At 45.7% G+C, this 14,803-nt stretch overlaps 1 protein-coding gene across 1 annotated transcript in view; it reads right to left on the bottom strand.

Annotated features, from left to right (window-relative positions):
* PDE4C (phosphodiesterase 4C) overlaps window positions 1–14,803 on the bottom strand; it is a 1,152,428-nt gene that overhangs the window by 394,504 nt on the left and 743,121 nt on the right. The gene's annotated exons all lie outside the window — the stretch shown is intronic.

The following is a 14,803-nucleotide window of genomic DNA, read 5'->3' as shown; positions in this document are numbered from 1 at the left end:
GGAATCTTTCAGCAGGTTTTTGTAATATAATCTGAGAGCATCATGATATAGGGGCAGAGATCCTGATTCCAGAGATGTCACTTATTAGTCTGCATGCTGTAATTTTGATACAACCACAGTTTTATCTGTTGCAGATCTAGCAGTGCTCAGAATGCTTAGCCTTCTATAACCTCACCCACACCACTTATTGGCTGCTTTCTATCAATGTTCAATGTACATAGAAAGCTGCCAATCAGTGGTGGGGGCGGGGTTATACAGCGAAGCTGACTAGGAGGTACGAGACACCTAGTCCTCTAGTGATAATCTTCAGCTGATAAAACACTAATTTTATTGAAAGAGCAACACACAGCCTAATAAGTGACACATTACACAGCAGGGTCTCAGATTACACAGTAAAAACCTACTGACAGATTCCCTTTAATGGCACTACATAAATAATATTGCATTAAAAAAAGTATTTAAAATCAAAACCTAGGCAGACATGGGACCAAACAATTTTGGAAGAAACAATTATTATAGACATTATTGATGGTAACATTTTTTGTGGTTATACTGCTATTACTTGCACCAAATTTATCAAAGTATTGCAAAATATTTTATGAATTTGGCGTATCTTAAGATAACACACTTCAGTCTAAAAATCGTACTCAAATTGTTATACTGGAGCATTTGCAGCTTTCTGCAACTATTTCTGCAAGGATTTATCTACTACTGCTAGATAAGCTTGGAAAAAATGTTTCTGATTTAACCATAGAAGCTAAAAAGCACACGACAAAGCATGACAATGTGACAAGCTTAAAAAGCTGTGGAATATAGGTCTATTTCATACAGTTATATGAAAAAGTTTGGGCACCCAGGGCCGGCGTCAGCACCCGGCGCACCCGGGCAAATGCCGGGGCCCTGAGCAGGCAGAGGGGCCCACTGGCGGTCGCGCACCGCGCTGGGCTATGGGCGGAGGAGAGCGGTGTCAGCGCCCGCCCTTCTCCGCCGCTTGCTCAGGGCCCTGGCAGCTGGATACTTACCTCTCCCCGTGCCTCCGCAGATCCGCTGTCTTCCTGCTCTGAGCTCCCTGTGACGTCTCAGGTCAGAGGGCGCGGTGACGTCTTTACACCGCGCCCTCCCCTGGCCGTCACAGGGAGCGCTGAGCGGGAAGACACCGACAACGCTTGCGTTCGGACCCGAGCAGGGGGGAAGCAGGTAGCAGGTGAGGAGAAGGGAGGTGAGTATTTGATTTTTTTTTTTTTATGTATGGAGGCATGGGGCAGTATAAAGAGAATGGGGGGGGGGGGGGTGGCATCCTCCATGGAGCATTATAAAGAGAGGGGGGGCATCCTGCATGGGGCATTATAAAGAGGGGGGGGACATCCTGCATGGGGCATTATATAGAGGGGGGGAGGTGACATCCTGCATGGGGCATTATAAGGTGGGGAACAGCCTGCATGGAGCATTATAAGGGGGGCAGCCTGTATGGGGCATTATGTGGGGGGGTAACAGCCTGCATGGAGCATTAAAAGGGGGGGGCCTGTATGGGGCATTATGTGGGGGGGAACAGCCTGCATGGAGCATTATAAGGGGGGGGCATCCTGCATGGGGCATTATAAAGAGGGGGGGGCATCCTGCATGGGGCATTATAAAGAGGGGGGGGACATCCTGCATGGGGCATTATATAGAGGGGGGGTGACATCCTGCATGGGGCATTATAAGGTGGGGAACAGCCTGCATGGAGCATTATAAGGGGGGGCAGCCTGTATGGGGCATTATGTGGGGGGGTAATAGCCTGCATGGAGCATTAAAAGGGGGGGGCCTGTATAGGGCATTATGTGGGGGGGAACAGCCTGCATGGAGCATTATAAGGGGGGGACATCCTGCATGGGGCATTATAAAGAGGGGGGGCATCCTGCATGGGGCATTATAAAGAGGGGGGGGACATCCTGCATGGGGCATTATAAGGTGGGGAACAGCCTGCATGGGGCATTATAAAGGGGGGGCAGCCTGCATAGTGCATTATGTGGGGGGGAACAGCCTGCATGGAGCATTATAAGGGGGGGCAGCCTGTATGGGGCATTATGTGGGGGGTAACAGCCTGCATGGAGCATTAAAAGGGGGGAGCCTGTATGGGGCATTATGTGGGGGGTAACAGCCTGCATGGAGCATTATAAGGGGGGGACAGCCTGTATGGGGCATTATGTGGGGGGTAACAGCCTGCATGCAGCATTACATGGGGGCCAGTATCCTGTATGGAGAGTTATAAGGGGACCGGTATCCTGTATGGAGCGTTATAAGGGGACCGGTATCCTGTATAGAGCGTTATATGGGGGCCAGTATCCTGTATGGAGCTTTATAAGGGGACCAGTATCCTGTATGGAGCGTTATATGGGGGCCAGTATTCCGTATGGAGCCTTATATGGGGGCCAGTATTCCGTATGGAGCCTTATATGGAGGCCAGTATTCCGTATGGAGCCTTATATGGGGGCCAGTATTCCGTATGGAGCCTTATATGGGGGCCAGTATTCCGTATGGAGCCTTATATGGGGGCCAGTATTCCGAATGGAGCCTTATATGGGGGCCAGTATTCCGTATGGGGCATAATATGGGGGCCAGTATTCCGTATGGAGCCTTATATGGGGGGCCAGTATTCCGTATAGAGCCTTATATGGAGGCCAGTATTCCGTATGGGGCCTTATATGGGGGCCAGTATTCCGTATGGAGCCTTACATGGGGGCCAGTATTCCGTATGGGGCCTTACACGGGGGCCAGTATTCCGTATGGAGCCTTATATGGGGGCCAGTATTCCGTATGGAGCCTTATATGGGGGCCAGTATTCCGTATGGAGCCTTATATGGGGGCCAGTATTCCATATGAAGCGTTATATGGGGGCCAGTATTCCGTATGGAGCCTTATATGGGGGCCAGTATTCTGTGTGGAGCGATTCACCGGTTTCTGAGCTATTGTGGAATTTACAATAGATATCACTCATGTAATGTAAGAAGTGAAATCTTTGCATTGTACTATATATATATATATATATATATATATATATATATACAGAACAGACCAAAAGTTTGGACACACCTTTTCATTTAAAGGTTTTTCTGTATTTTCATGACTTTGAAAATTGTACATTCACATTGAAGGCATCAAAACTATGAATTAACACATGTGGAATTATATACTGAACAAAAAAGTGTGAAACAACTGAAAATATGTCTTATATTCTAGGTTCTTCAAAGTAGCCACCTTTTGCTTTGATGACTGCTTTGCACACTCTTGGCATTCTCTTGATGAGCTTCAAGAGGTAGTCACCGGAAATGGTTTTCACTTCACAGGTGTGCCCTGTCAGGTTTAATAAGTGGGATTTCTTGCCTTATAAATGGGGTTGGGACCATCAGTTGTGTTGTGCAGAAGTCTGGTGTATACACAGCTGATAGTCCTACTGAATAGACTGTTAGAATTTGTATTATGGCAAGAGAAAAGCAGCTAAGTAAAGAAAAACGAGTGGCCATCATTACTTTAAGAAATGAAGGTCAGTCAGTCCGAAAAATTGAGAAAACTTTGAAAGTGTCCCAAGTGCAGTTGCAAAAACAATCAAGCGCTACAAAGAAACTGGCTCACATGAGGACCGCCCCAGGAAAGGAAGACCAAGAGTCACCTCTGCTTCTCAGGATAAGTTTATCTGAGTCACCAGCCTCAGAAATCGCAGGTCAACAGCAGCTCAGATTAGTGACCAGGTCAATGCCACACAGAGTTCTAGCGGCAGACACATCTCTTCAACAACTGTTAAGAGGAGACTTTGTGCAGCAGGCCTTCATGGTAAAATAGCTGCTAGGAAACCACTGCTAAGGACAGACAACAAGCAGAAGAGACTTGTTTGGGCTAAAGAACACAAGGAATGGACATTAGACCAGTGGAAATCTGTGCTTTGGTCTGATGAGTCCAAATTTGAGATCTTTGGTTCAACCACAGTGTCTTTGTGCGACGCAGAAAAGGTGAACGGATGGACTCTACATGCCTGGCTCCCACCGTGAAGCATGGAGGAGGAGGTGTGATGGTGTGGGGGTGCTTTGCTGGTGACACTGTTGGGGATTTATTCAAAATTGAAGGCATACTGAAGCAGCATGGCTACCACAGCATCTTGCAGCGGCATGCTATTCCATCCGGTTTGCGTTTAGTTGGACCATCATTTATTTTTCAACAGGACAATGACCCCAAACACACCTCCAGGCTGTGTAAGGGCTATTTGACCAAGAGGGAGAGTGATGGGGTGCTACGCCAAATGACCTGGCCTCCACAGTCACCAGACCTGAACCCAATCGAGATGGTTTGGGGTGAGCTGGACCGCAGAGTGAAGGCAAAAGGGCCAACAAGTGCTAAGCATCTCTGGGAACTCCTTCAAGATTGTTGGAAGACCATTTCCGGTGACTACCTCTTGAAGCTCATCAAGAGAATGCCAAGAGTGTGCAAAGCAGTCATCAAAGCAAAAGGTGGCTACTTTGAATAACCTAGAATATAAGACATATTTTCAGTTGTTTCACACTTTTTTGTTAAGTATATAATTCCACATGTGTTAATTCATAGTTTTGATGCCTTCAGTGTGAATGTACAATTTTCATAGTCATGAAAATACAGAAAAATCTTTAAATGAGAAGGTGTGTCCAAACTTTTGGTCTGTACTGTATATATATATATATATATTTCTCCGCTGTATCTCTGCATCATGAATCGTGGTATGTGTTAAAGGGGCCCACTGAGACTCTTTCGCCCGGGGCCCAGAAAAACCTGGAGCCGGCCCTGTGGGCACCCCTATTAATCTTAAGCTTAATGTTTTATAAAAATTGGTGTTTTTGCAACAGCTATTTCAGTTTGATATATGTAATAACTGTTGGACACAGTAATGTTTCTGCCTTGAAATGAGGTTTATTGTACTAACAGAAAATGTGCAATCTGCATTCAAACAAAATTTGACAGGTGCATAAGTATGGGCACCTCACCAGAAAAGTGACATCAATATTTAGTAGATCCTCCTTTTGCAAAAATAACAGCCTCTAGTCGCTTCCTGTAGCTTTTAATGAGTTCCTGGATCCTGAATGAAGGTATTTTTGACCATTCCTCTTTACAAAACAATTCCAGTTCAGTTAAGTTTGATGGTCGCTGAGCATGGACATCCCTCTTCAAATGATCCCACAGATGTTCAATGATATTCAGGTCTGGGGACTGGGATGGCCATTCCAGAACATTGTAATTGTTCCACTGCATGAATGCCTGAGTAGATTTGGAGCGGTGTTTTGGATCATTGTCTTGCTGAAAGATCCATCCCCTGCATAACTTCAACTTTGTCACTGATTCTTGAACATTATTGTCAAGAATCTGCTGATACCGAGTGGAATCCATGCGTCCCTCAACTTTAACAAGATTCCCGGTGCTGGCATTGGCCACGCAGCCCCAAAGCATGATGGAACCTCCACCAAATTTTACTGTGGGTAGCAAGTGTTTTTCTTGGAATGCTGTGTTTTTTTGCCGCCATGCATAACGCCTTTTTGTATGACCAAACAACTCTATCTTGGTTTCATCAGTCCACAGGACCTTCTTCCAAAAAGAAATTGGCTTCTTCAAATGTGCTTTTGCATACCTCAGCTGACTCTGTTTGTGACGTGCTTGCAGAAACGGCTTCTTTCGCATTACTCTCCCATACAGCTTCTCCTTGTGCAAAGTGCGTTGTATAGTTGACCGATGCACAGTGACACCATCTGCAGCAAGTTGATGCTGCAGCTCTCTGGAGGTGGTCTGAGGATTGTCCTTGACTGATCTCACCATTCTTCTTCTCTGCGTGTCTGATGTTTTTCTTGGCCTGCCACTTCTGGCCTTAACAAGAACTGTCCCTGTGTTCTTCCATTTCCTTACTATGTTCCTCACAGTGGAAACTGACAGGTTAAATCTCTGAGACAGCTTTTTGTATCCTTCCCCTGAACAACTATGTTGAATAATCTTTGTTTTCAGATCATTTGACAGATGTTTTGAGGAGCCCATGATGCCACTCTTCAGAGGAGATTCAAACAGGAGAACAACTTGCAAGTGGCCACTTTAAGTAGCTTTTCTCATGATTGCATACACCTGGCTATGAAGTTCAAAGCTCAATGAGGTTACAAAACCAAAAAAAGTGCTTTAGTAAGTCAGTAAAAAGTAGGTAGGAGTATTTAAAACAAGAAAATGATAAGGGTGCCCTTACTTATGCACCTGTCAAATTTTGTTTGGATGCAGCTTGCACATTTTCTGTTAGTACAATAAACCTCATTTCAAGGCAGAAACATTACTGTGTCCAACAGTTATTACATATGTCAAACTGAAATAGCTGTTGCAAAAACACCAATTTTTACAAAAACATTAAGCTTAAGATTAATAGGGGTGCCCAAACTTTTTCATATAACTGTATATGTAGAGCTGTTTTATCATTTCAGGTTTTTTTAAGTCACTTTTCCTTTTTTTGTCTTGTGGTATGCATTGACTTTTTTGCACCAAATTCTTCAAAATGGCACACGTGATTTATGAATTAATAAAAAAAATCACCACCACCTCAAAATGACTAAAGTAGACAAATCCCCAGGCCCAGACGGCATACACCCCTGAGTACTGCAGGAATTAGACAGTGCTAGACCGTTGTTTTTAATATACACAGATTCCATAATAACAGGGTCTGCTGTACAACAGGACTGGCACATATCAAATGTGGTGCCAATATTCAAAAAGTCAAAATCTGAGCCTGGAAATTATAAGGCTGTACAGTTTAACGTCGGCTGTGGGTAAAATCTTTGAGGGTTTTCTAAGAGATGCTATTTATTTATTTTACTCAGTTATATAGCGCCATTAATTCCACAGCGCTTTACAGACATTATCTGCACTGTCCCCAATGGGGCTCACAATCTACATTCCCTATCAGTATGTCTTTGGAGTCTCTGCTCTCCTGGAGTATCTCAATAAGAATAAACTCATAACCCAGCATTGATATTGAGTTATGAGAGATTGGACCTGTCAAACTAATCTGATCAGCTTCTATGATGAGGTAAGTTCCAGACTGGACAAGGGAAACACAGTGGATGTTGTCTATATGGACTTTTCAAAGGCATTTGATACGGTGTCACAAAAAAGATTGGTATATAAAATGAGAAAAGGGGAACATATGTGTAAGTAGGTTAACTGGTGGCTTGGTGATAGGAAACAAAGGGTGGTTATTAATGGAACACACTTGGATTGGGTCACAGTTAACAATAGGGGTACCACAGGGGTCAATATTGGGCCCTTTTCTTTTTAACATATTTATTTATGACCTTGTAGGGGGCATACAGAATTACAATATTTGCAGATGATACTAAACTCTGCAGGGTAATCAACACCGAGGAGTACAATGTAATATTACAGGAGGATTTATGTAAGCTGGAGGCTTGGGCTGACAAATGGCAATTACAATTTAAAGTAGATAAATGTGAGATTATGCACTTGGGCAGAAGAAAGAAAGTGTATATTTATGTACTAAATTGTAAAACACTAGGTAAAACTGTCGCTGAAAAAGACTTGGATGTATGGGTGGATGGCAACTCAACTTTAGTGATTAGTATCAAGCAGCTGCTGCCAAGGCAAATAAAATAATGGGATGCATTAACAGAGGAATAGATGCTCATGACGAGAACATAGTTTTGCCTCCATACAAGTCACTAACACAGCCACACTTAGAATACTGTGAACAATTTTGGGCTCCAGTGTATAAGAAGGATATAGCTGGACTAGAGTGAGTGCAGAGAAGAGCAACCAATGTTAAGGGAATATGTGGACTGCAATACCAAGATAGGTTATTAAACTTGGTGTTATTCAGCTTGGAAAAGCGAAGGCTTAGGGGTGATCTCATAACAATGTAAAAATATGTGAGGGGACAGTGCAGACTTCTTTCTAATGATCTTTTCTGCGACAGTGACAAGAGGGCATCCTCTACGTCTAGAGTAAATAAGGTTTAATCACAATCACAGATGCAGATTCTTCACTGTAAGAGCAGTGGGACTATGGGACTCTCTGCCGCATGATGTTGTAATGGTTGATTCACTATTAAAATTCAAGCAGATACTGGATGCCTTTCTTGATAAATATAATATTACAAGTTATGGGCACTAGATTCTGTGATGCGGTGTTGATCCAGGGAACTAGTGTGATTGAACTATGTGGAGTCGGGAAGGAATTTTCAACTAATATGGAGCTATTAATGTTTGCCTATTGGGGTTTTTCCCTACTTCTGGATCAACCTGTTAGGCTACAAGGTAAACTCGATGGACTTAAGTCTACTTTCAACCTTAAAACTACACTGCTCAAAAAAATAAAGGGAACACTCAAATAACACATCCTGGCTCTGAATGAATGAAATATTCTCATTGAATACTTTGTTCTGTACAAAGTTGAATGTGCTGACAACAAAATCACACCAAAATCATCAATGGAAATCAAATTTATTAACCAATGGGGGCCTAGATTTGGAGTCACCCCCAAAATTAAAGTGGAAAAACACACTACAGGCTGATCCAACTTTGATGTAATGTTCTTAAAACAAGTCAAAATGAGGCTCAGTATTGTGTGTGGCCTCCACGTGCCTGTATGACCTCCCTACAATGCCTGGGCATGCTCCTGATGAGGTTGCGGATGGTCTCCTGTGGGATCTCCTCCCAGACCTGGACTAAAGCATCCGCCAACTCCTGGACAGTCTGTGGTACAACGTGACGTTGGTGGATGGAGCGAGACATGATGTCCCAGATGTGCTCAATCAGATTCAGGTCTGGGGAACGGGCGGACCAGTCCATAGCTTCAATACCTTCATCTTGCAGGAACTGCTGACACACTCCAGCCACATGAGGTCTGGCATTGTCCTGCATTAGGAGGAACCCAGAGCCAACCGAACCAGCATATGGTCTCACAAGGGGTCTGAGGATCTCATCTCGGTACCTAATGGCAGTCAGGCTACCTCTGGCGAGCACATGGAGGGCTGTGCGACCATTTTTTCCCTCAATATTTGGAAGGAAAATAGGGGGTGCGTCTTATGGTCCGAACGTTACCTGCGGTGGTGGTAAAGTGGCATTGCAGAGCCCTCCAGGAACGCGGCAATGGTGGTAGCGGGGGCGGCGTCAGCAGAGCTGAGCAGCTGGGACTGGCACCTGTGCCTGGCCGGTACTGGGGCCGGTGTTGGGCTGTGAGCGGCGTGCGGCCTGAGCAGGTTTCTGGTGTGCGCGGCCATCTTCCTAGAGCTGTGATCTACAGGAAAATGGCCACCCGAGCCGGCGCATGCGCGGACCGGTAGCTCCGGCGGCCATTTTCCTGTAGATCACAGCTCTAGGACGATGGCCGCACACACCGGAAAGCAGCACAGGCCGCACTGCTTTGCAGCTCACAGCCCGGCACTGACCGCAGCCCGGTACATCCCCCGGCCCCAGCCCAAGACCCCGGACCCAGCCTCAGCCCCAGTCAGAGTCCCCAGCCTCGGCCCCAGCCGGAGTCCCCGGCCCCAACCCCAGCCAGAGGCCTCGGCCCCAGCCAGAGGCCTCGGCCTCAGCCCCAGCCAGAGGCCTCGCCCTGGGCCCCAGCAAGAGGCCTCGGCCTGGACCCCAGCCAGAGGCCTCGGCCTGGGCCCCAGCAAGAGGCCTCGGCCTGGACCCCAGCCAGAGTCCCCCGGCCTCAACCCCAGCCAGAGGGCACGGCCGCGGCCCCAACCAGAGGCCCCGGCCTCGCCCTTGGCCCCAGCCAGAGGCCCCAGCCCCAGCCAGAGGCCTCGGCCATAACCCCAGTCAGAGGCCCCGGCCCCAGCCAGAGGCCCCGGCCCCAGCCAGAGGCCCCCGCCTCGGCCCCAACCAGAGGCCCCGGCCTCGCCCTTGGCCCCAGCCTCAGCCAGAGGCCTCAGCCACAGCCCCAGTCAGAGGCCACCGGCCTCAGCCCCAGCCAGAGGCCTCCGCACAGGAACCGGCCGGGCTAAGGGCCTCAGCCAGACACAGGCCCCGGCCCGGCACAGGCTCCACAGCATCTGACCTTTTCTGCTGCAGCCGCCGACTTCCTGAGGGACCCTGCATCTTGTGACCCTTGCTTCACTGCCCCCCAGGTAACATACCATACCTATCCAGACTATAAGATGGATCCCCATCTTATAAAAAATATTTTTTTTCTATTTTCCACCCCAAAATTTGGGGTGCGTCTTATGGTCCGGTGCATCTTATAGTCCGAAAAATACGGTAGGTGTTACAGAAAAACTGTCAAAAAAACCCACAAATAGACAAAAAAGGTGTAAATGTAATAATGCATGGAGCTCTTTGAATATGTTAATATACACTGCTCAAAAAAATAAAGGGAACACTCAAATAACACATCCTAGATCTGAATGAATGAAATATTCTCATTGAATACTTTGTTCTGTACAAAGTTGAATGTGCTGACAACAAAATCACACAAAAATCATCAATGGAAATCAAATTTATTAACCAATGGGGGCCTAGATTTGGAGTCACCCCCAAAATTAAAGTGGAAAAACACACTACAGGCTGATCCAACTTTGATGTAATGTCCTTAAAACAAGTCAAAATAAGGATCAGTATTGTGTGTGGCCTCCACGTGCCTGTATGACCTCCCTACAATGCCTGGGCATGCTCCTGATGAGGTTGCGGATGGTCTCCTGTGGGATCTCCTCCCAGACCTGGACTAAAGCATCCGCCAACTCCTGGACAGTCTGTGGTGCAATGTGACGTTGGTGGATGGAGCGAGACATGATGTCCCAGATGTGCTCAATCGGATTCAGGTCTGGGGAACGGGTGGGCCAGTCCATAGTCTCAATGCCTTCATCTTGCAGGAACTGCTGACACACTCCAGCCACATGAGGTCTGGCATTGTCCAGCATTAGGAGGAACCCAGGGCCAACCGCACCAGCATATGGTCTCACAAGTAGTCTGAGGATGTCATCCCGGTACCTAATGGCAGTCAGGCTACCTCTGGCAAGCACATGGAGGGCTGTGCGGCCTCCAAAGAAATGCCACCCCACACCATTACTGACCCACTGCCAAACCGGTCATGCTGAAGGATGTTGCAGGCAGCAGATCGCTCTCCACGGCGTCTCCAGCCTCTGTCACATGTGCTCAGTGTGAACCTGCTTTCATCTGTGAAGAGCACAGGCCGCCAGTGGTGACTTTGCCAATCCTGGTGTTCTGTGGCAATTGCCAAGCGTCCTGCACGGTGTTGGACTGTGAGCACAACCCCCATCTGTGGACGTCAGGCCCTCATACCACCCTCATGGAGTCGGTTTCTAACCGTTTGTGCAGACACATGCACATTTGTGGCCTGCTGGAGGTCATTTTGCAGGGCTCTGGCAGTGCTCCTCCTGTTCCTCCTTGCACAAAGGAGGAGGCAACGGTCCTGCTGCTGGGTTGTTGCCCTCCTATGGCTTCCTCCACATCTCCTGGTATCTGCTCCATGCTCTGGACACTGTCCTGACAGACATAGCTAGCCTTCTTGCCACAGCTCGCACTGATGTGCCATCCTGGATGAACTGTACTACCTGAGCAACTTCTGTGGGTTGTACTGTAGACACCGCCTCATGCTCCTGTACCTCTAGGGGTGAGAGCAATGGCAAAATGAAAAAGTGACCAAAACAACAGCCAAAAAGGATGAGAACAGAGAAATGGTCTGTGGTCACCACCTGCAGAACCACTCCTTTATAGGGGGTATCTTGCTAATATCCTATCATTTCTACCCGTTGTCTGTTCCATTTGCACAACAGCAGGAGAAATTGATTCACAATCAGTGTTACTTCATAACTGGACAGGTAGATTTCACAGAAGTGTGATTGGCTTGGGAGTTACATTGTGTTGTTTAAGTGTTCCCTTTATTTTTTGAGCAGTGTAGTAACAAAACAATGGCTGAGTTGTTGGCTCTTCTTCTTGGCGCTTTGGGGTCAAATCCAAGCATGGATTACATCTGCATGAAGTTTTGCAAACTCCTCATTTTTGCATGTGTCTTATCCAAATTTCTTCCACACTCAAAAACATACTTGTATGTTACTTAGCTTCCTATAAAAACTGTCCACTGTCAATTGTCCTTTGTGGACTGGGAACTGTGACAACATCTGCTTAGGTATACCGAAATTTCCTTGCTACCTACACAACAGAAAAAATGGTAATGGAACTGTGAAATCATGGAGCAACTTAAATTGTTAAAGAACTAAAACTGACCTCACAGATAAAGATGTTCTGCAGCAGATTGGCTACAATAAATCAAAGATAGCTGAGATCAGGTGATTTACCTAAAGCTACTATAACAATAACTGTGATCTGGAGACGTGGTCTGACTGCAGTCTACATGGACGCATCTCTTCCAGGCTCCTGTAACCCAGTTATAACCATTTTTACAGCTCCTTGTGACCGTGGCCTGTTTGACCGTTAGAGACTGTGGGTTAAAATACAACATACACTGGCATGAATACCATCTACCACACCTGTGCTGTGGCTAAATCCACAGATGAGGAGCTGTGTGGTGAGTTCTCTTCGCCACCCCCGGTGCTCTCGCTGCCAGAGACTACCCAAATTGTGGCTTCCGGTGACCATAGTGTGGTGGCGTGAGACATGGGACAACCATATTGGAATGTTCCCCTGCCTGTATGCCCCATCCCACGGACTACTGTAGACTCCTCAATCGCTGACAGTCTGCCTCTGCAATTATTGAGTAACCATCCAGGAAACTGATGGTCCAACCCGTGTGATAGACTGGGGCGAGCTTTGGGGCTGACAACCAACAGCTAAGTCTTCTGACTCCTATGTAAACATGCACACTCATCACGAGAACGCAGAAGGTTTCCAAGACGTTAGCAGCAGGTCCTTTAAGTCCTGTAAGTTGTGAGGTGGGGCCTCCTTATCAAGTTTTTCTAAGATGTTGGCCAAGTTAATATCCGGAGCTCTTTGTCATATTCTTCTAATCATTCAATTTTTGCAATGTGACAGAACTCGTTATCCTGTTGAAAGAGGTCTCTGCCGTTAAAGAATACCATTGCCATGAAAGGAAGTACTGGCTATGAAGCAATGTTTGCATATCCTGTACTAGTCGAATGAGTAATGAGCCTTGAGCACTGATGACCTTGACTCGGCTCACTGGTTGTCCTTTGGACTAGTTGTGGTAGGTGCTAACCACTGCAGATAGGGAACTTTGCTTTGATTTTCATGCAATTATATCTGTAATGATACTTTCAATTGTCCACCTCTGGGGACAACTTTAGGAATTATTATTTATAATGTTTTTTGCAGTTTGGTTTTGGCTTTTTCTCTGCACATTCAAATTTGATGTGATCTGTGGTCATAAATCAGCTGAGCGAAGCTCAAAAAACACAGATAAAGGAGTTATAAACAGTGCTATTGAACCGAAACAGTGTGCTCCCTGATGACATCTCTGTTAACTCAACACTGCAACAAAGTGGGTATAGCGGGAAAACAGTGCAAAAGTTTTAATGAAATTCAATTACAAAAATGATTCGCAGCTAAAAATGCTTTTCTCAAAAGGTGGACAACACCTTTAATATATCTAAAACAATTCTTTTTGACTGCTGAAATTATTTTACCACGTGTGTCCAGGTTTATATTTGACTCTTATATTTGAAGTTTAGTTTTATAGATATGTGGCTACTTTTCTTCTCTAAGAAGAAAAACATAATAAGATCTCCCTCTGGTGGTCAGTACAGGTTATAACAAGAATAAATTATCAGGGACTACAAATAGATAATGTGCAGCAGATAGAAGTTACTAGTAAAAAAATAGAATAACACAGATACTTCTTAGGTAGGTATATATAGCTATAAAGAATTGTGCAGACGACCGTAATAATAGAACGAGTGCTGTAAGTCATTTTTGAGTCTGTCAGAAAAAAAAATCACAGCATGCCCTAGTTTGATCTGATATTCATATTGCACTCAGCCATACAAGTCAATGAGTTGGTGGAAACCAGCAGACTGCACTCGGATAACATCTGAGTTCAGTTAGATTTCCAAGGACTGCCACAATAGAGAAGATGGAGACATTTTTTTTCTCCATCTTCTCCTCATTCGAGAGAATTGGATCACACTATGATCAGAGTACCAGAATGATGGGAATAAGAAAGTATGGAGAAGGCTTAGGACGAGTCGTGATCCAAAGCCCACCACATCCTCTGTAAAACATGGTGAAGGCAGTGTGATGGCATGGTCATACATGGCTTCCAATGGCGCTGGGTCACTAGTGTTTATTGATGTGACTGAAGACAGAAGCAGCCGGATGAATTCTGAAGTTTACAGGGCTATACTTTCTGCTTAGATTCAACCAAATGCAGCAAGGTTGATTGCAGGGTGCCTCACAGTACAGATGGACACTGATCCAAGACATACTACGAAAGCAACCTAGGAGTTTTCTAAGGCAAAGAAGTGGAATATTCTGCAATAGTCAAGTCAATCACCAGATCTCAGCCCCATCTAGCATGCAAATCTTAAGGCAGAAAGACCCACAAATAAGCAACAACTGAAGTCAACTGCAGCAAAGGCCTGGCAAGGCTTCTCAAAGGAGGCAACCCAGAGTTTGGTGATGTCCATGGCTTCCAGACTTCGGGTAGTCATTGCCTGCATTAGATTCTCTACAAAGTATTGAAAATGAACATTTTATTTATGATGAAGTTAATTTGTCCAATTACTTTTCAGCCCTTGAAATGAGGAGGCTTTATAGAACAATGGTTGCAATTCCTAAACGTTTCACAGGATATTTTTGTTCAACCCCTTTAATTAAACCTG

This window comes from Phyllobates terribilis, unplaced genomic scaffold, assembly GCF_046119375.1.
Source record: "Phyllobates terribilis strain yellow unplaced genomic scaffold, ASM4611937v1 Scaffold_1__5_contigs__length_1240528914, whole genome shotgun sequence".
Taxonomy (NCBI): domain Eukaryota; kingdom Metazoa; phylum Chordata; class Amphibia; order Anura; family Dendrobatidae; genus Phyllobates; species Phyllobates terribilis.
The sequence above is the reverse complement of the archived record's forward strand: the minus strand, read 5'-3'. Positions and strand labels throughout refer to the sequence as shown.